The 24,996-nt window shown below is 41.4% G+C and overlaps 1 protein-coding gene across 4 annotated transcripts in view; it reads right to left on the bottom strand.

Moving 5' to 3' along the window:
- LOC111244045 (protein phosphatase 1 regulatory subunit 16A-like) overlaps window positions 1–24,996 on the bottom strand; it is a 242,917-nt gene that overhangs the window by 72,362 nt on the left and 145,559 nt on the right. Inside the window, exon 2 of one of the 4 annotated variants that reach the window (XM_086980736.1) lies at window positions 6,750–6,862. The exons of the other annotated variants lie outside the window; for them this stretch is intronic. The gene's annotated coding sequence lies outside the window, so the exon portion shown is untranslated. The remainder of the gene's footprint in view (window positions 1–6,749; window positions 6,863–24,996) is intronic. 4 annotated transcript variants of the gene reach the window in all.

The raw sequence follows: 24,996 nt of genomic DNA on the forward strand, positions 1-24,996 counted from the left end.
ACTGGTGCGTTCATCACGATCGAAAACGCTGGCCGCCATTGGTCGCAGTCGACTTCTAACGTTTTCGTCCTTACTGCTGCTGCTGCTGTTTTTCCGTCCTCCAGTCCGATCAGTCGGGTAGACATCTTTGCTCCAAATTTTCGCTGACGCTGGAAGCGGCAGCGATGTGTGTATTCCAAATCAGAACTCTCTGTTCCCACACGGACAGTTCAACGATTCAGCGTTCCAACGCGTACTTTTCCGGAGCTACGATATTTTGAAAATTTATGTTATAGCGCGTCCTATCGCTGATCCACCACCGTTCACTCCTTACCGCTGTGTTGTTTATGTAAAACCCTACATAATCACAAGTATTTCATTAGACATCGGTTGCCTCTACCTTGTTTTTGTATATATCATAGTGACTGCCCAATATCCGCATTGCTTTGATTGGTTCGGTTAAAGCCCCCACCCTGCCCACATTTTAACTGCGTTTTATAAAGATTGGCCTATGTAATTCTTATTTGTCTTGATCGCTGATCTAAGCGCTGGTGAATCATTATCCTCAGAACCCTCCTTTAGCACATAGAGTGCTCTCGTTCAAAGATGCATCTATCTGGGTTCGTCGGTTTGCTGACCTACGATACTACCTTATCCTCGTCCTTTTCATGAATGTGCTTTGGGATTGCGCACAACTACACATCAAGCATCATCCTCGGTATCGCTTTGCGTCAGTGAAGATCGGAGTGTAATGTCAGGCATAATTCCATCAAGACTATCTTTGGATACGAATTCTATTTATATTGCAAATTATAGCTCGTGGAACTAGTACAGCTAACAGTTCTACGAAACCGCCGTCTGAGAAAAAAAAAATAAGAAGCTGTTAGCTGACGACAGCAAAGTCCTCCAGATCAAAAGCACTTCGACGTAGAACGACTATTGAAGATGCAAATTAAACCCGTACTTCTTATTTTTCTGGCCCGTTCCGATGCGACATTTCGGACGCCAGAATTTTTGCTGGAAGTCGATCATTTTTCTTGGCAGCGCTTCTATTGCCATTGGCCGCCAGCCGAAAATTCAACGGCGATACCAGCATCCGGTTCATTCCTGCTGCCGTAGCAATCATTCCGTATCATCGTTCGTTCTGGCGCTAAAAATTAGTGATTTTATGAAGATTTAATGACGAAATGTATATATGTATATATATATATATATATGTATACATACATAGTGTATTTCTACTCGGTCTAATCTTTGGGGAGCTTTTCCGTCTACGCACGTCTGGTGGACATCAGTCGATCTACGTATGTTGGCAAGGCGCCGACCAAAGCGCGACTCAAGTTCGAAGTAAATAGCCAATTTAATTGATCTATTCACCGATGTTTATATTCCCATTTTGTGTGATCGTTACTGTTTACCTACAATAAATCTCGTACTCAAAGAAAAAGGGAAACAGAAAGAGAAAGAGAGGAAAAACTGAAAAACTCAGCTAAATACAGCGATCAGGTTTATGCGCGGTAAATGCGTGTGACCATTAATAAGCGAGACATATGTTTATATCGATTACATGTAAACTGAATTAGCACTCGTACCAGCCCAAAATATCTGTCTACGCTGCGCACTTACCTGCTTACGTACAGTGACCTATATATATATATGTATATATACATATACATATATGTGCATATATACATATACATATATATATATATATATATATATATATATATACTGGCGGCTATATGGGTGAAAATGTGCTAAACGCTATCCCCAAAAAACAACCTTGTAAAAACAACAAGAGCAGAATGATTCTAATATGTTCTTCAAACCCTTTCGCCATGTAGCCTAAATGGACTTGATTTATTTTCAGGGTCCATTTACGATACCTATATTGTTACATGAGCCATATTGAGATGGGATACACAAGCAGTGATAATTTTCTACGAAAAAATCTCACATTCGGTAGAGCTAAAGAGAACATTCTTTGTTGTTTTTTTTTTTCATAGAAACTACTGTGATTATAGCTCGAGAAGGAAATGTGTAACATTCACTTACTGTTAACTTAGGCAGATCAAATGTTACAATATGTCAATTATAGGTGTCAAGGCAGATTTTGAATAGCCTAAGTACTTGTATGAATCGCATTCTTTTTTTTGGCGCCATTTTTTGAATTTTACCGCACTGAAGCACAATAGTTCTATCGTAGTTATGCGTGATTCTGATATTGTAAATTGTGATCTATATTAATGATTTTTTGCAGCGTGTTCCAGATGTCGACAGTATTATTTTGTGCGAAAAATCCGTTGTCGATTAAGGTTATCAACATTTCTCTTTAGGACACCGCACGCGATCCGTTGCTCACAGCAATCACATATGGTAAAACGAGCACAACACTACGATGTTTAGCTATTCTTGACTCGTATATACATATACGTATTTCTATGAAGCTGAATTGTACATTAAAGTCACATAGTTTTTATTTTATTTCATTTTTTTTAATTCGTTCCAAAGCTAGTAAATGTAAGCCTTAATAAGTAAGACCTATACAGTTCCATATTGCCCTGTCTCATATACATATATATAAGCGACCAAAAGGATCGTGTAATCTAAATCAGTGTAATGGCCTTTCTGAAACGAAACATGCCCTTCAAGTTACAGCGGTAGAAAACTAAGGTAGTAAGTTTGTTTCTTTATCATTCAGAAAACATTTGAGGAAATGCGAAAAAAACATATTGCTGTTTCGCTGGCCCCACTTGTTGACGTACAGGCAAATAACAAATCTAGTGACCCGATTTCGACTAACCCGTATGTATCTATAAATGTTTGATAGTTTAAACATTTTAAATAACATCCTTCTGTTAGAAAAACAAGCATTGGTCCATAGAATTTCACATTTCTCTATATATGTATGATAATTGATTTTAAACATAAGCGCCGCGTTGACAAAAACGCAATCCATATCACAGTCGCATAGTCAAAAAGAGGCAAGATTCGTCGTATCAACAAAAAAAAAATATATTTATTGTAAATTTAGTGCTTTCTAACTAAATATTATAAATTTTGTAAAAAATAAAAAAGAATACAGCCCTAAGCGGCTTCCGCGTCGCAGCTTATGTAGCAATGTTGTAGCAGCATTGCGGCCATCATTTCTGCGACACATCCGCATTGGTAACTACATTTTAACATGTGTTACAGGGACGAGATTGAAGATCAGTATTGAAGCAGAGGGTGCATTGAAGGTGCGCTAAACTGATTCTATGATAATAGATTAAATAGCGTAGCTGTCGAATCGGCGTGGTGTGACCGCGTGGATTTCAAGTCCGATGTGGTTCAGAAAGATAGGTCTGGTGGAAACATTGCGAATTCATGCTATTACTATTGCAGACAAACGCATAGAAGCGCCACTCACGCCGACGCCCATATCGACCGTCTGTGCATATCGACGCGACGAAGTGGCCACAGCAGCAAATACAAAATCCTCACCACGCTTATAACAGGCTTGTTAGCTTTATCGATCGTTCGTTCGTTTTTTTTTTTTTTTTTTTTTTTTTTAATAGACTTCTTCGCCTCTGCCGTAGCCGTCACTGTCCTCGCTGTTGGCCGTTTTACAACAAATTCCTTTAATTGGCCAGAATACTTCTTATCGTGTGAATGCTGATGCTGCTCCTCATCAGCTGGTCCGGCTAGACGATTTTCGGGATGAAGAGTTGGCAGCACTTGGCTTCCGGTGATGCCTCGATAGAAGCGGCAGTGCAAGCAGCAATAGTGAATGTGACAGGTATTGACACGGGGACAAGTCTTAGCCAAAATAGTCGTTTAGATTCACATTGAAGATCTAATTGTATTGAAAAAAATGGGTCGAGGAGAGCATGCCAACCGTAAAAAGGCAATCATTCGACTAATAAAAAATGACGACTGTGCCGATTAAATCGGCTTGTAGCCACTTAAACCAATCAGAATCGGCCATCGGTACATTCTCGAGCTGTACTCCTATGTACTTAGTAATGTATTGGTTTCGTAAAAGTATCATCACATTTTCTCTCCACTATATGTGTACATCTATAGGCCACTTGGAACGGCACAAGCGGCTCGATATATATGCGGGCGTGTATACAGCGAGTACAGTGCAGGCATGGCTCGTTGACTTCAACAGGAACATATTTCGCTGGAAGGATGCACCTCACTCCTTTAGGTCATCAGAGGTTCTCATTGACATTGGATGGGGATCGTTATCAAACAGCTCGTTAAGTAATTGGCCGATTGGAAGATGGGTTGCGAACCCTCGATTGCCACCAGGCGTCTTCAATGCCAAACATAAAAACACTGAAAGCGTCTCGTATGCCGGAAAGCGCTTGAGGGTCGACGAAGGGTTACATCGAGTAAACGAGGAACGACGGACAATTGTCGCACATCTACTGTATTTGGCAAAGTCCTTGCCGATGGATTATTACCTTTTCCGACTGCTGGAAAAACAGTATGTCTGACAATAAAAAAAGGTTGATGGTAAACTTTTCGAATTTTTCGACTTCAAACCTGTAAATTTCCGGCGAAATAGAATAAATAAGTATATTGACCGAAAGATGAGAGTAGGTTGTATACAAGTTGATGTGTATTTAACAAATTTCTTGCTAAACACTACTGTTTCCCTCTGACGAAAAACAGACATCACTAGCAGGTACTAAAGATTTGTTGTTATGTATGAAAGCCAATTGTCTCCGGTGGGTCAACAAACATGAACAAGCATGGGAACACCCATGCAAACAACAGCCGACGATCAGCCAAAACTAAAAGTCCGTGAGACAACAACTTGATAAAGCAAATAGTATTGTCAATTCTTTCGGTTACCACTATCTACGTATAGGTATGGATGCCCAGTTCATGCAGCCGTCACATACTGCACCTCGGTGCCTAGCATAGCGACTCCGTTACAAACACAGGCCAGACACGTGCAGTTATAATGCAGTACATGACACTTGCTAATGTATAGTCAATGACGTTTCGGCAGGCGCGAATATACGTCTTGAGACGTGATTTACCTAAGTGATGATAGGCTAATTTGTCCTTCTGCATGCCGTACCATAAGAACGGGTCTACTAGTCTTCCTAGTTTGTGCCATGACAAGAGTGACTGCTGGTTCTTTCATTGATCCCATTTCTTGTCCTATATGTCCCATTCAAAACGAGTCGCGTTTAGTCGATCGGTTCTTCGCAATGTCAAGTTTTTTTTTTTTTTAATTAAGGCGTTCTGTTTGTTTTTTGATTATTAGGCGGCAAACGATGCGGTCTTCGGTGTCGAACATGCAACAGTCATTCAAAGTTTACAAGCGTATCGAGTCAAGCGGGCTGGTAATGGTACTTCAAATACTTAAATAGGTCCGTGCTACCATTGGTGGGAATGTTTTTTACTCGAAGATTAATGGTCGGTATCTTTTTGAATGGTCTCGTCATTGTCATCAAAGATCCTTTGACAGAGTTATTATAATACATGCAGTTAGCCTCGTATATTTTCATAACAGCTGGCCTCCGCAGTTAGTGAAGAGCCAGTGTATGCGCTACACATAACGACACAGAGGGCCAATTGAGTAAATTGATTTGCATAATGTTCTAAAGTGAGTAATTAAGATGGTCGTCCGCCCTGTTAACGCATTGTCGAAAAACCTCGAAACGTCTTTATGCTTTGCACTAAATTGTTGTGAGGAACTTGCCATTCAACTTAGTACTTATCACTAATCTACTTTACAATACTGACATGAACACAAACTGCTCCTACCGGTTACTGTATAAACTGCATGCTCTGGCCTGGCGGCAAAGTGCCCTTATTTTTGCTTCGTCCTACTCCGCTCTTTGTCCATATAACACACACAACTGTGAGAAAGGACTGAATCTGAGTTGGTAAGCCATGCTACAAGCCTGCTGTTGTTTGGCCTAGTGAATCCTTTCGGTTACTGTCAACCTAGTAGTATAGCATGTAATGGATATAGGTGTTGACGTACATGTTAAAAAACCGTCAAATCATATTTTGTCCGAGGCACAGGTGGCCAAATCTTAGGACTGTCGTCACTTGTTTTTTATTCGCTATCTATTTTGATTCATTGTTACTTTCGCAGGTATGACCGTATCTCACTGTTTTATCTGGTCTTTCCAGCTTGTATGTCTTGCGCGTGTTAGCAGTTCGGCTACGTAAATGTGTACAATTAGAGACAAAATCTGATATTTTCTACCTGATACCGCGTACATATTGTGTAGACAAAGCTACGTTGCATAATGGGGCCAGTCAACTCGTTCGCGACCGAGATTTACTGCTATCTATGAGTTACGATAGCCGCCTAACACACCAAATGGTAACGGTCGATCGAAGTTGTTCAAGAACCAGTTAACTATTATTGAAAAATTTCGCAAGATCGAAACGACTATCAACACTTGTACCCAGAAGTTACGATCAATCCGAGCTGTTGGTCCCAGAAGCAGTACCTTCGTTTAAAGCTGAGAATGTATATTTTGCTACTGATTTTTTACTTCTAAATACATGTAGATACATCATATCGAACGTTCGCTAGCTTCGATACTGAGGACGGACTGTCCAACTGATCACATTAGCCTATTCATGTGAGTGTAGTGAAAGAAACTTTTCACGCAAATACTAAATTAGGTGTTCCATGTTTGATAGAAGGGAATTGGTAGATTAGGACATGGTACTTTTTGCCTACAGCCGGTGTTGTTTGGTCTAGGTAAAAAGCAACTGACAGGGGACAAGCGTGTTAACTAACTCACTGCCTTTTTCCCAGTCGTAGCATTCATAAACTCCTAAGGAGGTCCTCATCATACATTGGACAGTACAGTTTCATGTATCCGGCCGCATCGTCGTTGAAGTTAGCACTCAGGCGCTGAAAAGTGCATTGGAAAATATCGCTAGAAGGAAGCCAAGCAAAAATAGGAAAGCCAAGGAAAATAGTCATCCAGAATCATCAACAACCGCCGACACCGTTCCTAACCCGATGACGATCCCTGTTCAAATCGTTGCCCTTTTTTTTTTGAAAAACAAGCTATTGACTAGTAAGTTTTGTGATAAAGAATTTATTCGTGCACCGGCAAAATTAGAGGATTAAATTAGCACATGTTAAAATGGGTAGGCGAGGCCAATGCGAATACCCAACGGAAATTAAAGCTGAAAAAATGTACCTACCGACGATGAAAGAATGAATTTCATGGAATATGTATCCCCGGATTGAGATTATGTGCCTTAGTCCGGTTATGCCTTTTTAAGAAATAATATTGATTACCTAATTCTATCTTGCATTCACGATCGACATTTTTTTTCTATACCTTTTATTTACCGAAAACTGTAATGTAACAATTACCAGTTCAAGGGTCCATCGATCCCAAGGGAGTTATATTTATTACTCCAATGTAGCCCAATAACTCGTCTTTCTCATGACACAGCATTCAGATAAACAGTATCATGAAACTCCAATAACTTATTTTTTGTTCTAATTCGATCTGAATCTATCGACTCAGCCAAGAAACGGTTTACCAGAATAAATTAAATGCGACCCCAATGAGACGATTTTGTTGTAGAGTATGGGGATACGGGCGGAGAGAGGTTCCCTTGTCACTCATACGTAAACTTTGATCGACGAAGAGATACTCCTTTCGTCTTTTGCCATGGCGTAATGCAGACATTAATCCGTTTATGTCTATCACACTTTTTCGCTCTATCTCTCACCAGTTCCTGATGCCTTTATCTCTGTCTTTATGGCTGCCCTGTACGTCATTTTCTGTATTGACAGAAACGGAAGGGGAATCAGCGCGGAAGCGCGCGTAGTATAGATCAACGACGCTGGTAACAAGAACGACTAGTAGAGAGAAGTGGACAGATACAGTAGCAGCAGCAGCAGCAACGGCGTCGCCTATTGGTCCATAGCAGGACCTCTCCTACAGGGACATCGACCTTCGGCGAGTCGCAATAGTGGCGTCTGTGTGCCGACTAGGCGAGCCCAGCGACCCACTATTGGACCGAAGCGGGCGGTGAGTCTATGTAGGGCTGCTAGTGCCCATCGGCGCTGTGGGACATTCGTTGGTCCGCATGGTCAACCGGATTTGACAGGAGATCGTCGTTGGCTGAATGCATAAGCGAAGCCAACCAAGTTCCAACGTCGTTTGATCGATGGGCCGTATATTAGCAGTAACACTGGTAGTTGGGCTAATTGGGCACTATAAGCTAGCTAAGGGAAACAACGGCAGAAAGTCGCGACCAGAAGCGTTGTTGGCGCCAGTTAAAATACGCGAGTTGGCTGCCTCATTCGCTGATGCGTTCGCCGATTTTGAGCCGTATTGCTTTGACCAGCGACAACATCTACGCTAGTGTATAGCATTACTGATATCGCCGTCGCGATTACAAGCCGCTTAACAGGAACCTCGTCCAAAATGGAAAAGAAGTTAAGCCAGGATTCAGACGGCATCGTCAAACCGTATAGAAAACAATATATTACCGGTATTAGTAGTACACATACGTAACAGCGTATGAGCGGGGTAACGAATACACGACGCTTTGGTTGGTTGGTAGGTCAATGTGGTCAGAAGGACACGTACGTTGTGTAGTGTATAGGTTCCGGCCTACTACTGTCCCCCGTCGTTCATTGGCATGCCACAAGGCTTAGCAACAATCGACCATTTCCCAACTCTCAAGACGTCTGCGTGGACAAGATAGTTTAAGACATCGATCGGAAGCGATCGAGACAGAATAACTCAGATTTAGCTCTTTGTATGTATTCCATATATACATCTGTACTATTATATAATAGCCATGTTAGAAAGTATGGCGGCTCATTGAGACTGAAAAGGGTCAGGCCAATGATTAGAACTCGAATGTAGGTCGATGGCGCTTCGTTCCTAAGCTTTTTGTTTGACATCTGATATGGGCCTTTTTTTTTTAAAGAAATTGTGGGGAGCTTCATGACATTAGCGACTTAACAATATCGCACGAATACACATGATATTAGAGGTTGCCTGGATAAGCAACCTCGTAGCCGGATTACAATGAAAGTTCTTAAAAAATCGAAGCTAAAAAGCCTGGCTTTATCAACTATCAAATCTAGTTTTATGCGTTAAAAATTACAGACCGGATTGACGAGCCGTATTTTCAACAACTACAGGACATCCGTTTCATAATAACCGCTATAATTTATAGCGACAATATGAAAAGCGTTTATTTTTTTTTAAGTTTAAACCCCTTAGAGCCGAAACACCTACGATGACCAATAACGCTGGTAGCATGATCGCTAAGTAACACTTTTAAAAATCATATTAGAAACGAGTAAGTTTGGTCTGCTTTATAGAAGTACTGTGGACCGAGGAAGTACTTGGTACGTCATTATATAGATGTAACCAAAATGTGTAGATTAGCTCGAATTGTCCTACGCCAAACAGACGAAGAAAACAGAATATACAGAAGACGCTGTGCTATAGTTTTTGTGGCCCCGTCCAGCCATCTTCGACCGATGTTGAACTAACTGAAAGCTCGATGGCTAAAAAAGGCGTTCATTAAGCATTGATGCGTTTACTTAAAATAACATAGTCAGTCGAGCCGTCAATTCACCGAATTACTCACAGAAGTAACTATACATGTACATCTCATTACCCTGATAAAAAAAAATCGGTGCAGTGAGACTTGTCATCTGGGAACGAAAGCATACGGCCTCGACAAGGAACATAATCAATCGAGACTACACAGACAGACTTGTAAAGATCTGATAAATAATTTCGAATTGAAGTTTTTGAATAGAGGGTATATCCTGCATGAATGTGTGCAGCTTGATCACGATAATTAATCAAATTATGTACAGTCGTCTACCACTGCTACTCTTCACGGAAGTCACAATCAAACATCTTTCCATACTTCCTCTTTCGAATATAATTGATATTTCTTCTGTTCTACACTATTGTGTGGCACGTTTTAGAGCAGGCCAGCAGGTAAAACGGCAAAAAAAAACAAGGCTTCACCTAGATCGGCAGCTAACGTTGAGCCAACTAGAATAAATAACAATTCGAGTTCAACCCGTTTCAATGTTAATTTTATACTATCACTGATAGGCCAATGAGTCTGTATTAAACGATCAAGCCTATTCACTCTATTTCAACATAATAAATATACACATTATATAACAGGTCATCATTGACGCGAACGAAAGGTACGAATAATATTATTGCACCTCTGAAAAGTTGCAAATATTGAAACATCACGGTCTATGCGGTCTGGGCCCAGATGTGATCAAGCGGCAAACTTTCCCTTCTGACATTTCCTACACACGCTCGCATGGTAGGGCGGCGAACAGAACAGAGTGTAACGGTTTAATGAAATGAATGGTTAGCGAGGCAAAAACCCGAAACTTTTTTGACAAAATGATATTTAATTCAACGCTAACTTGAATGCAACCTGTCAGTCGCTTAAAATTGTTTGACCTTTCCCTCTGTCTAATGTGCAACTTACAATAATAATAATAATAATTTCGAAAAAAATAATAAATAAACAGCAGGCAAAGTTTAGGCACTAAATAATAGATGACACAAACGCACGTATTAGTTGGATTATAATTGTTTGTACAGACCAATCGTACTGCAGTGGTAGGCCGTAATGGCGGTTGTTGAGTAAACATGACGTTTACGTAAATACGACCACAACATGGCCGGTATCGGCTCGCAGAAGCACTATGCGAACAAGCGTTGTATGCTTATAGAAGTGACCATTTATTGATTGTTTGTTAGCTTTCTTCGCGCTATCAGTGGCCGATCAGCTTCGTTATTAACAGACTCATCTTGTTACGGATCAGGATCAAGATAAGCTTCAGTCCATCAGCGTCTACGTACATTGCCGATGGGTATCATTGCCTATGGCTATGAGCGATTTAGGATTTGGCATTGCTCAGTGTTATGTTTCGTTTAAATACCATTTTTTATTTTGATTCACCGATCATCAATGTGACAAATTATTATGTTATTGGGCTTAATCAGTTTAAAACATCTTGTACTTTGAGCAAACGACCCATACTAAGGCTCAATTACGATGCGTTGTCAAGGGATCAAGGCAGTCCGAGCTTTCCTTCGTGTGAGGCATTTAGTTGTCACAGTATTAGAAGCCTGAAATTCTAATTGTTTTTTAGTATAACAAGACAGATACTTCTCCGAACATACCCTATACAGGTAGTTGAGTTGATTCGCAAGTAGTAGAATTATTCTTGAACTACGGCAACCCAATACCATTTCCAAGGCTTTACTATCCTTTTTTTTTTTTCAACATTATACAGCGGTTCCTACATTTGGCTATCATAAAGCATATTCTTAACTTTTTCTAAAGGGGGGGCGTAACCAGCTATAGGCACCTGCAACACATTGCCCCGCATAAAGCCTGTTTGCTGTTTCGTTTGTTTGGCCTGAGGCCTGACTGTAATATGTGTACACCATTTATACCTTCTCTGCAATAACCGTCGATTTTCTGTCCGAATTTTTACCTTACTAAACACATTATAATCTATTCTCGAAGCCGCAATTAAACATCAGATCAACTAGCAACATCTGATTTTTTCTAAGAATTATGTATGTTGGGTATCCATTCCTAAGTTTTCAATCCATGAGTTGTCTATGAACGTTCGTTTAATCCGATTCCTATTTTTGTTAGACACGTGCGTAATGTTTCATTATGTTCCACTGGCAGCCTTTCTGGTCCTCTTTTTTGAGAGCGAGAACCGCCTAATTCTAGAATCCCATAAATCTTCAGTGGAACAACTGGGAAACTGGGTGAGGCTATCAGAGGGACTCGGTAAAGGTCACTTTTCCGACACGTTCGCGCCTGATTTTGATGACATAAAAGATAAAAAGAAAAAATATGAGAGGGACCTACTCGCTAATACGTATCACTACCACTACAATGAATGGCATATTCTTCACGCTGAAGTTACCTTGCTGGAGACAATACACAATGTAGATGGAAAACGCATGGGGGTGCACATTTTATATATAATAAGATAGTGAAATTACTGTATTTAATATAATTGTGCCATAGGTAAATATACATTTTATTTTATTTTTAACTACAGCCAGATAGATCGATAATTTGGCTAAAGGCAAAACCGCGGGTCCTACATACGCTGACAGACTGTCTACTCTAGTTCCATATGGCCTAGTAGATGTCATCACTCTCGTACCTAGACCGATACCGAGGCCAACGTAAGGATTAGTGTGACAATATGCCAAACGCTTCGCTTACACTTTCAAACAGCTAAAACGGTTTTGAAATTTTAAGAAAAATTCTTCCAAATAGGTAGTTTTTATTGATTTTTTTCAATACTATCAATATTGTGGAATTGAGCCAAGTCTATATTTAAACTGTTTAGCTAGCCATGTTTGCGTCGCTTGCACAATCATTTTCGCTAGTGTTTTAGTATCATGGACGATTACGTAAATTACCATTCTCGTGAATAAACTGATAAAAGTAATAATACTTATAACGGGAACGTATATTCCTCGATTAGCAATAGTTTGTGTTTTATATATCGAGGGCGAAACTAAATCGGTAAAACTAAATATAGGATTTTAGTCCGTTTTTTTTTTCTATGTATACAACATTTTCGACTCACTCAATCGTCTAGAAAGCACTCAGCCACCCTCGATTCCATTTGGGGTACTGATTCTTGTCCTTTTTATATCGTATACGCTGGTTGCAAGCTTGCGTGAGCTTCTCGTGGAGACTCTTCTGTTCCTAAACGCAGCGTACAGGCTTGCAGACACCTGCCAGTGTACATTTAATCGTTGATATCGAAACGCCAATATTAAGAAGAGACAGTTATCAGGACACTAATACATAATAGATAGGTTTACAAACGACTGATTTGGCAATAATATAGCAGCGTCAAGCTACGTGCACTTGCCGCTAAATCGATCTATCGGAACGAATATACGGGGTACATTTTAGAAACCGAAGAACCGCCTGAAGCGTACAACATTTTAAAGGTCGACGGATGTGCTCAGTAAGTAGCTTCAACATTGTATGTATTTGAATGCTATACGCCATCTCTAGCATACTTTGTTGCAATGCTTCTTCATCTGCTTCGCATTGTAGAGCCGATGGCATAGTCATGCATCTGCTTTTGGTCATCGGTGCGATGTTATTGGGTCTTGGGTCAGTTCGAACTATTTATTAGATGTATACTATCAATAGTTCATTTCTATTGAAGCTGCCAATACGCCTTTACACCTGTACATAACATGTGTCTTAATAAATATCTCAATAAGTGATTACAGTGATTACCGTTACAAAATATTATGTAACGGACATGCTAAAGGCGATAATCTCTTTTTAGACAGCTCTTGAATGAAAACACCCATTCAAATTTAGACCCAATAGTATAGTTTAATTACCCATTTAGTAAAACTCAATTCAGTTTATTTGATTATACAATCTACGGGACATAAAATGTAAAGCGTCACAGCAATTCGCTTGGGTTTAGCATCGTACATTATATTCTCGTGATGGTAAATATTAGACCTCTCCCATGACTGGACCATGACCTGGGTCCACTGACCAAGTCTTGACATCTATTTCTGGCCCACCGCATACCACTACCATATATTTATTGACTTCGGTAATTCACCAGCTGTACGTGGCACGGAATCTGTGATCAGTACTACTATTACACATAAGTATTGAAACAGTCATTTCCATTATTGTCTGATCCTCCGCGCCAGCTGGGATTTCATAGCTGCTTACCAATCAGAAGATCATACCACCGAATCCTGTCTCACATTAAATGCTACTTTACCCTTTTAACTCGTCATTTTCTCAGCTGTCATCCATATTCTCCTTATTTTTGGTAATTCAACAACAGTTAGACAAGACAGGCAACTAGTCTGTGGACTGATGCCACTAAGAGGACTACGAGTCTGTGGACTGTGTTTTTCGTTCGGGCTTGCTAGGCCGCAAATTTAGCGGAACCTGGTGAGTGTGACACCACAATGAGGGCCCGGCAGCGTCCTCTGACCATATGTCGACAAAGGATGAACACTTGAATACGATGTAGATACGACGAAAAGATCGAAGAGTTTATACTAGGAGTTCCTTTGGTATGACAACTAAATGGTACATAACATACTGTACTTCCTGAGCTTCGCCTTAACAATGAATAAGCGAACGGAAAAGGAAATGGCTTAGAGTTTTTCAAATCCTTTGGCCTGAGTGCCATATCGCCTGCCCCTTCGTCGTTCTTTCCAGCGTTAGAAAGAACGAGGAGCCGCCCGCGCACGCCCAGTGCCCCTATTTATCCTGGAGGATCCCACATGATATGAAGCTGAAGGAGCCAGACAGCTATGCTACATATGCAAACACAATCCCATTCACTCGCACATAGACACACGTACGGGTACATAGAATCACTCCGTCTCGATACAGTAAGAAAAGGAAATTCAGTTGTTGGCTTTCACGTCCCGAAGCCAGCACACGACGCGTCTAAAGCGGTTTTACGAGGGGACGTCAGCAAAGGCTACCCCAGGAGCGCAGGTGTGATAGCATCTCACGGCGAAGCAGCGAAAACAAGCGAGGAGCTGCGGGGTTTAAACACCTCAGTGACGTCATAGAGTTGTATGTACGAACATGCGCTTAAGCCACACCAGCTGCAGGCGACATGTGGGCAGTATATGTTTCTACTTAAGTTCATAAAACTAGGACTTAAGATGACTATCAGCCCATGATATATGTTAAGTCCTAGTTTAAGCGTTACCACTTCGAACGTATTTAACTACGAACACAAATATACGTTAATGACATTAGCAGAGACAAACGGCTACTGTAAGATCTTACTTATACCGGCATATAGTAAGTTAAACGAAGTTATTTTACAAGTGATCTCGTCTAGACAAGCTAGTAAAAAATCACGCCTAAATAGAGCTTAGCTTTATCTTAGGATTGGAAGTCCGAATTTTTCTTCAATTTTATCAGAAAGCAATATAGTTATGCAAGAATATGCTGCTGTTGTAAAGCTTCCACCGCCTAATGCTAAATTATACAGTACTCTGTTATATAGTTTTGTCTTTTGACAAAGCCTTCTGTATAATAGTTTGGATGAAATACTTTGATAGTCAGTTCCATGATTATGACCTCTGGTACGACAAAGACTTTGTAAATAGCCTGGTCAACGAAATAGATATCGTGTGTATACACATCGGAAGTATGAACCTTTCACTACAAAGCTTAAACAAAATAGTCGATCCAATTGAAACGGTGAACTCAGCTGTCTATCCGGATCTCATTGCCCTGAAGAAAAAGACTCAGTCATTGCAACTTTTTGCAATAAGTAGGTTGTGTTTTTTACGTAACTTGACGGCTAATTTCGCTTTTATTCAATCAGGTAAGATTTTCTTTGAACGTTTGATATAGCAAAACACTGCTAAATTGAATATTCATCACGTATCGCTTCTAATGGTACGATTAATTTTTGTAGCGTCTCTTTTAACGTCGTAGCATAGCGTTCGTTGAGTAATATCTCGGCCTTCCAATGCTCCACCAGCAGCCAGCATAGAACAAAACAGATCGTTGCCATCTAAATATCTACACTGCTCTTTTCCGCACTCCGCGTAGCCTTATCCCAACGCAGTCCTACTGACTACAATAGCTGACTTAGCTGTTACGTACAGGGCGAGCTAAGCAATAGCCTGAAAAGTCTAATGTAACTGATGATTGTTGCCAACGGCTTCCCTTACAATGTAGTTAGCCAGCGGCGGCGGTGGTCAAAAGTTGAAAGAAGGAGGTCCACGCCAACTCGACGGATATTTTGCAGCCCTCGCATCTTGACAGAAAGAAAATGGAAGAAGACAGCCCGCTGGTGAAAAATAATGAAAGACCTTCGCAGGAATACTCAACAATGCTTAGGGCACGGATAATGGCGAGCTTGTCTTGGTGCTACGCTTGTGTGAGCTGGAAATAGGTTCATCTCCCGTTTTCGTATAGAAAGCGTACGGCGAAGTGAGGCCAACCAAGCAGACGGACGCAGTAATGGCCAGACCACTCTGGTCCGCTAGAGGCAACAGGAACAGATCAAGGTCGGTGGCGGACCCTTGACTTCAGAATTCAGTGGCCCTAGGCCCCTTTCTGACGCAATTCTGCATGACTGCGCCCAACTCAAGACCAAAATGCATGGCGACTTGCATAAGCCGTGCGCGCAAAGAAGTTTCATTGCAGAACCGCTACTTTATTGCCAGCCTGAATTGAATTTGACTTGAGAATGAACGAACTTTTTTATGTAGCCTCACGCATCCTCCAATCCCCTATTTCTATTCAAGGCTCTGTCCGACCTCTGATAAAGATTTAGATTCTCAGTTACTCGCTTAACGACCCCCGGTCAATAATAAGACTAGAGACTTAACCTCAATCCGTATCGTACGAGTGAGGTAAATGTCTAATCTTTTTTCATAAGTTTAGGAGAATGCTGAGATATAATGCAAATGCATGCGTCCCACCATTTCTTACCGCGGCTGAAGCGAATGGGGAAAAACATGGGCTAAGGACAGCAAGTTGCGTTCGTTCTGTCTCATCAAAATGTAGACATTCAAATAGTGTCTTAGGCCGAAGCGATACTATAAAATTTTGCTCACTGAAAGCTATGAACCAGCTCCGGTTAGGCCATCCTTTATGCTAATTAAGGCTAATTTGTTTTCACTTACAGCTATCAAATTATTTTCTTTACCTATATCAGGTTTAGCTATCAAACTTAATGTAAAGAGAAGCTAAGAACACCGCTGTTTAAGCAACCCTGTGTACTTCTTTGACGCTCACTTTGTCGTTCTGTCATAGTATCTGCTCGCCACGTTATCGTTATAGTTCGCGCCTGGAGAGGACGGATCCGTCCGGTTCTCCTGGCTACATATACTGACACAACAATCGATTTCGGTAATTTTGGACGTCCTAGAAACAGTAGATTTTTGAACACTCAAAGCGCTGTCATTTTATATATATATATATATATATGTTACAAGTCTATAATATATAGACCATTATAGGTGAAAACATTTTATTACTACTGAAGATATTTCCGGTTTCCTTCTGGTTCACCTTAATTAAGCACGGACTTTCATGAGCAATAATCGTCATGTAGTATGACAAATGCAACATGTTAAGATTGCAGGCTCATGTTGGATACTGACCCGCATTTTCGGTTTTGTTTAAGGCCGGGACAGGTGGATGTAATTAGGCGATTCGACGTCGTAGTCGGGTGCGTCGTTTGAAGTCCACTTGCACAACGAACGTCCGTGGTTTTGCATCAGAAGGCAAAAAACAAGTCGGTTCAAGGCTACTCACAGTTCGATAGTCGAGTGAGAGAAATCCATCCTCACAGAAAAGGCAGAACCTCGATGTTACTCACTGACGATTCTAATTTGTGCTACGATTAGCGTTGTCGCGGTATGGGTACCGCGACAACGCTATTAAATTATCTAACTAGCAGTGCCTCGTACCAGAAATGCAATTGCTGTAGGACCCCGCCTAGAACCTGACAGGAAAACGAACAAATATGGCGACGCACAGGACGATTACTAGCGTCATCTTTTCCGCAGCTTTAGCCAGACCTGAACGAAAGGTCTGCTGGCGCTGGCATATCTACGGGATCGTTCCTTCCACATTTCCACGTCCTGTGTTCGACACACAGTTAACTGCAATGTAGAGGCGGAGATCGGTAACAAACAATTTAGAACGTTCAGTAGAATAGAGAGTCAGTTTCAAGTCCAGCGACTTCCGCTAGAAGCAATAGCACCCCGATGATGTTCAGTGATAGGATTTATTTACTGGTGTCTCACTCTATTTCAGGCTGCTTTGCAGTCACGATGCAGCTAAAATTTCGTTGGTGTCCTTATAGTTTTTCAGAATTGGTAACTCACAATTAGTCTCAGATCTTTTCGTTTTTCAGCGATGCCTTCCGTCTGGTTGCATTTTTGTCATTTATTCTGCTTGAAAAGAGAAAGGCATCGTTCGTCCTTTCTCATATCTTAGTTCTCTATTGTCCCGGTGTCTGTTTGCTTCGAAACGTCAGTTCAATAATATCGCCGGCTCATCTGCGTCTTTTAGTTCTCGGTCGATTTACATAATTCATACTTCAGTAGGAGTACTCGCTATCTCTCGCATTATTGCTTAGACTGTCAGACTTCAGTGACGTCGAGAACCCTCAATTTCGCGTCGACACCGGTCCCCATGTATTGTGCCACGAGGTCTACTTTTAGACAATAGGGAAAAATACTATATAGACGGATTTCTTATATGTTCTGCCTCGAATGAAATGTGAGATGTGGTGACGATGTTGCCTTTGCAGAGGCCGATGTCCTGCAATGACGACACTGTGAGATCTCGGTTTCAGCCGATGCCCAGCTCAATTTGGATGCTCTCGTATGAATGCGTCCTCTTCAAAAGTTCTTTCGTTTGTCCTCGTCTTTATCGTGGCCTGTGTCAAGTTGCGCATCTCTCGAATAACACAGAACCAACAGCTCACCCTGCGGAAAATTTTTTTCAGGTTTCCCCATCCTTACTTGACTAGCTATTCACTTCCTAGTTGCTTTCTTTTTCTTAGAAAAGAGATTTACCCAGCGACAATGTTTGTCTTAGCATAGTCGCCTGTCGCGTTGCTCCCCCACTTCTCTGGTACGTCCAGCCATCTTGCTCATTACTAGAATTTTGGTAGTGTCGAATCGGCTGTCGTTATTGAGTAGCTTTTTTACGCTCAGCGGCAGAAACGGCTTGCTTGGTATCCGTTAGGTACGAATCGAGGCCGTTGATACTATACCCGTGGCTGCGCGAACAAGCGTTCGCTAAATCTGGCGTTTGAGACTACGCTGACACGCCTTTGTGCTGACACGTTTCTTCCTGTGTGAAGATCCAATTGAGTTATACGGCTCAAACAGCTCATAGATGCACACGTACGCGCTTACGCTTATGGCGCACGCCTCGTTGAGCGTCGCCGTACATTACCGTTAAGGAAAATAACAGCAAAAAAAAAGTGGCGGCAGTTTCATCGCATCAAAGTTGCAGAAGTATGACCCAGGGCTAACGAAGCAATGGTGAATGGACCAATATACTGGTATTGTGACTGCTCTGGGCCTAATTGTCTTTTTCTAGGCGTAATATACCTATTGTTGTAATACGATTGAGCTAGCGAAATTTGATAACAGAAAATATGGCATACATTAGACCCATAGAAATTACTTGATCATAGTTTCAAGGTCCCTAATTGGGCTAGAAAATCTATTTTCGGCTAACGTATTAAACTTTTTAAGACCTCCTACAAAGTAGTCCACATGTTTAAATGTATCATCACATACTTTATAGGATGTAAAAAAGGGAAGAATCTTCATTATTTATAGAGACAACGAGTCAAACGAGACAAACAAAAGAGACAAAAGAGCACCCCATTGAGACAGCCAAGCTCAGATAAACATATAAGGTGGATCATTTAAAGCCGGACTGTTATTTATGGTTGTCTGTAGGACTGTATTTGCATAAAAACAGTGAAGAATAATTAAATAAGAATAAAGTGTAATTTCTAGGAATTATGTTTGTCCAATATGACCATCATTCACCGTGATTACATCTTCAATTTGGGGCATAGATTACTAGCTAGGTACTTCTGAAATAGTCTTTTGCTTATCCGGAATTAACATTATAATTCTAACTATACGTTAAATGATATCGGCAGCCTTAAACTCGCTAAAGTGTCACCCAGGTACGCTACGTACAAACAATACTAACGGAATTAAATGTTGGGTTGATAGTAAGTCAAAAGTGTAGAACATGCAAAAACAGAAAACGGTCGAAAAATTAAAAAGGTTCGAAAGTTCCGCAAAGACTAACTGCTGGAACTTCTCTGGACCACCTAATTGGCGGCTGATTCTCTTCTTTCTGAAACGCTTGTTGTTAGTTTCTGTGTTGAAAATTTTAGTGCATCATAGGTAGCCTTCTAAAGCGTTTGGGTAAATCCTTGAGCCTGTCAAATCTGAAGCCTATTAAAGGGCTTTCGGTTCGCCCCATTAAAATCTTTCTAGAATTTTTTATAAGTGGCATGAAAACTGACAATAACATCAACCATAAATTTCAGGCAAAAAAAATTATTCTCAATCTCACACGAAAATTGCATAAGATCTGCTCTTTACTTAGGTTCCGAGGAAGACCAACTGTTTTGCACCGTCGTAGGTCTTTTATTTTGTTCTAAAAAGAGCTTTTTTTTTTCACTGATGCACCAGTACACGCGTTATTTAAAAGAAAAGATTCAACGAAATAGCTGTCATAGCCATCTAGTCATCTCGACCGCCTTTTCCAAACAAACGCAAGACGAGTAGTTCTCCTTCAATCGGACAAGCTGCCGTAAACGGCATCGGGCAATCTGCCCTTGGAGCAAAAATTGCGTAACAGCGCATATAGCGATTTGACTTCGCAGAACCATACCAAGACAGATAACCAACGAAACCAATACAAACGGTAATTATCTTGATCGACGTTGAGTCATCCTCAACACAGACGGCTGACTTTCGATTTCGTGAAATCAAACTGAATAGGACAAAGGAAAAATGAGGAGCCGGTACTCAACTCAAATAGCGCCTACCTTGCTCCGGCCTAGGCGAAGCATGTACTTTTAGTTAGCTATATGGTGGCAGCTGTTGCTGATTGTAACTTGTTCCTATGAATAATTGGTCATGTACGCAGCCCAGATCCGTCTCGACCTATGTCGGATTGCTTACTCATTGACTTGTTGGAAAAAAGGTCAACAAAGCAGACAAGGACGTTCGGACGCGAAGATTTAAGTGTTAATTATAGCACCAAATAAGACTGGAGGGGGGGGGTGGGGGGGGGGTCTCTGTAATGAAACGTCGTATGGAATTGCCATCATTCATTGTGTTTTCATGCCCTTTAATACGTAACAGCGTAGCGATGGATGACGACGTTGATGAATCAACCTACCAATTGTTCAAGTGAAGCAATATAAATCATCCAAAGAATAAAGACACAAATGTCAAAACAACGAGTATGAAAAATGTATCGCAGAGATACCGTCTGCCGTCCATGTTCCCGATGCGGATAAACGAGCAACCAGCAATGCTTTATAAGAAATTTATAGAAATTTATATAAGGCAAATCAGATTCAACAAAAGGAGAGACAAATGGTCAATGGCAGTGAAAAGGTTCGCGAAACGGGTCCATGCGGCATAACATAGCTATCTGGGGCTGAATGAGAGTCAATGAGTATTTTCAATGTGGGCCGTACTTCTATTCAACGCGGTAAACATCTTCGACGGCGACAATGCAAGTATGGTCGCGATAGCAAATAACCAACAAACTATTGAAAACAAGGTTTAAGTTGAGCTTGTCCTCGTGTATGTCGGTTGGTGCGAAACAATAAGCGTTGCATAATGTGTTTCATATTTGGTTGAAATAACACGATGTACAGTTAGGATGCAACACTCTCGCATAATGTGCTAAAATGATGATTGAAAGGAACGCGGGAACACATGTATCAAAGTGGACTTTGCTAGTGGCACTTATGGCCGTATATACCTAACAAAGAAGCCTACACAATAAAATGCACGATCATATTCATACGTTAAATTTGTTCTGGGCTAGGTACGTGAATATTGTCCAACTTGGAATTCAATACATTTTCACGTGAACCCTATTTGAATACATCATTTTCACGATTTTAACGTGGGTATTTAACTACGTACCCTGTAGAAATGGCTTTATGAAAAGGACGCAGCGCATCAATTGATTTGTAAAATAGAGAAAGCGAAGTCGATAGCACTTTAATAAGTTCTTCAAACTAGAAAACTAAATCGAAAACTTTTCGAAAAGTCTTTCTCACCATGGTTTGTCTGGCGATGTCACGCTAGCCGCACATTTACACGAGCTGAATTCAACGTAGCCAATTCGGCGTGGCCATGATAAGCGAAAAGGTGAAAGAAACAGAAATAGAAAACAATGCGTTAAGACATCCTGTTACTGTTTAAAAACGATTGCTTCCAGAGTTCGTTTTTTGTCCCGTTCTATCCCACAGCATTATGCTGCCTTCGGGTTAGCGTTGCAGGCAACAGGAGTCAATCAATAGCACTGACACAATAGTAGTAGCTGACGGAACTACCAGTCGGAGCTTTGCCTGCCCCGGTTCGCCGAGCACTGCTGACTGCTTGCAATCATGACGCGTGCAACTCCAACGTCCTTTCGACCGTTGCTCGAGCACTGTTTATAGGGGCTGCAGTACAAGCCAAGCTGTTCCAACTAACCCGTGGCTTCCAGACGCCGTTCTCTTGATCATCCCTGTAGCTTCTTAGTGGCGTTCACGTAGCATCATCACCCTGCATACTCCTTGTGCGCGTTTCACCCCAGTATAAACGACAGGAATGCCAAATTAATGCTTTGCTATCACTTGCTTGTTTCGCTGACTATGTGATTTGCCCTACTTCCGTAGCCGTATCTCTACTGCTCCATGATGGTTTCGCTTGCCCAATGTAACGATTTGCTATTATTGGCTCGTAAGAACCTTTGACCGTTATATCGGACCCCTCGCATACTTGCTTGCTCGTTCAGATGGAGCGTTCGGGAACGGTTTGCGAGAAGCAATAAATTCACTGACGCTTACTTAATGCGTATAAATTGTTGCACACTACGTCGGTCACACCACCACCAGGCAGGGAAGAGGGACCGTCGACCCAGTTCCCCCCGAATTGACAGTCGCAAAAGCCATAACAGCAACGACAATGACGGCGAGAGCCCCCATTACGGTCCCAACTTCGCCTCTCGTTCAGGGTGCCGTCGTTGCCATCACGGCTGCCATTGCTTATCCTGCTTACTGCTTGTCCTCTTTGTTGTTGCTGCCGGCAGCTCCGGCATCGGTGAACTCCTATGTGCGTCTCGTGCGTTTTCTACCCGACTGCCGGTGGTAGTAGGCAATGGTGGCAGTTTTGATAGTTTCGGCTGGGAAAGAGCAGCCAGTCAGCTACCAACAGGAAACAAAGAAATGCTGGGAACGCAGAAGATAAACGGATGCGGAAGAAGGGGCGTGACTCAGAGGTGGTCATGGGATTCATTGAACCCTTCGGGCATTTCGGGGTCCTTCTTCTCAAACAAACTCTTTGCTCGAAGGATAGACAGCTATGTACTCAATGGGGTAGCTGACCGATCAGCGGGTCGGTCAACTTTTTATCTTCTATACATAAGAGTAGATGTACTATTTCTTTCCAGATGGCAGCTTTTTCCTTTGCACAAGACTGGCGAATGAGGCCAAGCGAACGAACGGGCTAACTCGCTAGTGTCTGTGAGTACGGGTATATGTCGATGTCTGCATTTCTACGTGACGAAACGTGCGGACCATGTCACTAGAAGAGCAGGGATGAAAATGAAGGGAAAACTAGGATAAAAAGAAGGTAAGCGCACGTGTTCACAAAGTCACATTTCTGTTATCCGAGATTGCAAATTACATATACGTGCGGTGGACTGACCCCGTAAACTGTAAATCAAGTAAACAACTGGACGAAGTGCACAAGCTTCCTCAAGCGATTTATGAAAATGGCCGTTCGGAGCAAAAAATGCCTTACTACTTGAGGTTCGAACGCAAGAAAAGCCAATCAGCTCGGCCTGTTGTTTTCTATTCAGGCCTATTCCCAATTAGAACAAGAATGGCAGCGTTTTTTCATTGCTACTCTTCCTTTAAGCCATTAATTTTTAAAACAAGTTGCCTTATTTAAGTTGAGAGGAAGCTGAAGGTCGCAAAGCTTCTTCACATACAGAACTTCAAGTCTCGAGTTCCAGCTCTCTTGGAGTTAATCAATCGCGTGGCTCGCGGTCTTTCTAGCTTCATGAGTGTTTTTCGATATTCTTACATTTCATTCGCGTACATATATTAACTATAAAAGCTACAATAGCTTTGGGCCGTCTCTACACCTTTTATTCGGTATTGTGATTTGCTATGTTGAATGTCATTAAAGGGCAATAAACAATTAAAACTAACAACGAAAAACAGGATCAATAACAGCAACAGATCGATTATTTAGATTAGATAAATTTAGGTAAACATAGATTAGATCATTTGATAAAGCAGAAATCAGGAATACGACCAATTTTGTAGACGATATCTATAGCCCACTGCTCAACAAAAGCATGCTGCTGTATTTTCTATTTGATTCTTGTTACTGCATGCGCCGCCAGCCCATATGGTCAAGATGTGTCGTTCTAAAAGAAAGAGAGCTGAGGTGAGAATATTCTTATCTTCTTCCTGTACTAGAATCCAACTTTCAACTTATTAAGTTCTTGCACCTCAGTTTCTTAGGGGCTGCCTGGCCTGAGTAGCCGATGCCCATTTTTCCCAGTGCGTCATTATGAAAGACAACACTAACAAGCATCCTGCCACACTGGTTTTTATTTCAGGGTCACCAAAAATTACTGCCTGAAGGAATAATTAGGAAAGTCGGGTATTAGGAAAAAATGAGGAATTAAGGAAAGGAAAAGTTCTTATTAAAATCAATAAACTCTTGTACACAATGCCGTTTCATAGGTTTACTGGAGAAAACTGAGGTGAGTCCAGCAAAATCGACTTCGGCTCACTTTGAAGTGGCAGCAAATTTTTGATACTGGACATTACAAAGAGGTGATTCCGAAAATTTGCTCACGTGAAGCAAGTAGCTAAAAATGCTAAATTTAAATACGTGTAAGAGAAGACCTACTCTGCTACCGCTAACGACATGCGCTCTTTCACAAGGCATTCAAGGATTCGATTTGCACCAGCAGCTCACAAACATGGCACGAACAACAGGAGCGGTCAGATATTTTGAGGTGTCATTAATTTTTTTTTAATATTGTTCTTCGATGTCTCTTTCCCTCGTGTGATTTAAGCCCACCTCGTGATGTGTCGCATGTAGTAAATATAGTAGGGTTATGAATATTAGTGTGCGCGCAGGATCGCTGTTGCTGCCTTGATTCCGCCTCTGTGGCCAGACTTATTATTACATTACA

This window comes from Varroa destructor, unplaced genomic scaffold (genome assembly GCF_002443255.2).
Source record: "Varroa destructor unplaced genomic scaffold, Vdes_3.0 BEIS01000002.1, whole genome shotgun sequence".
In the NCBI taxonomy this organism is placed as follows: Eukaryota; Metazoa; Arthropoda; class Arachnida; order Mesostigmata; family Varroidae; genus Varroa; species Varroa destructor.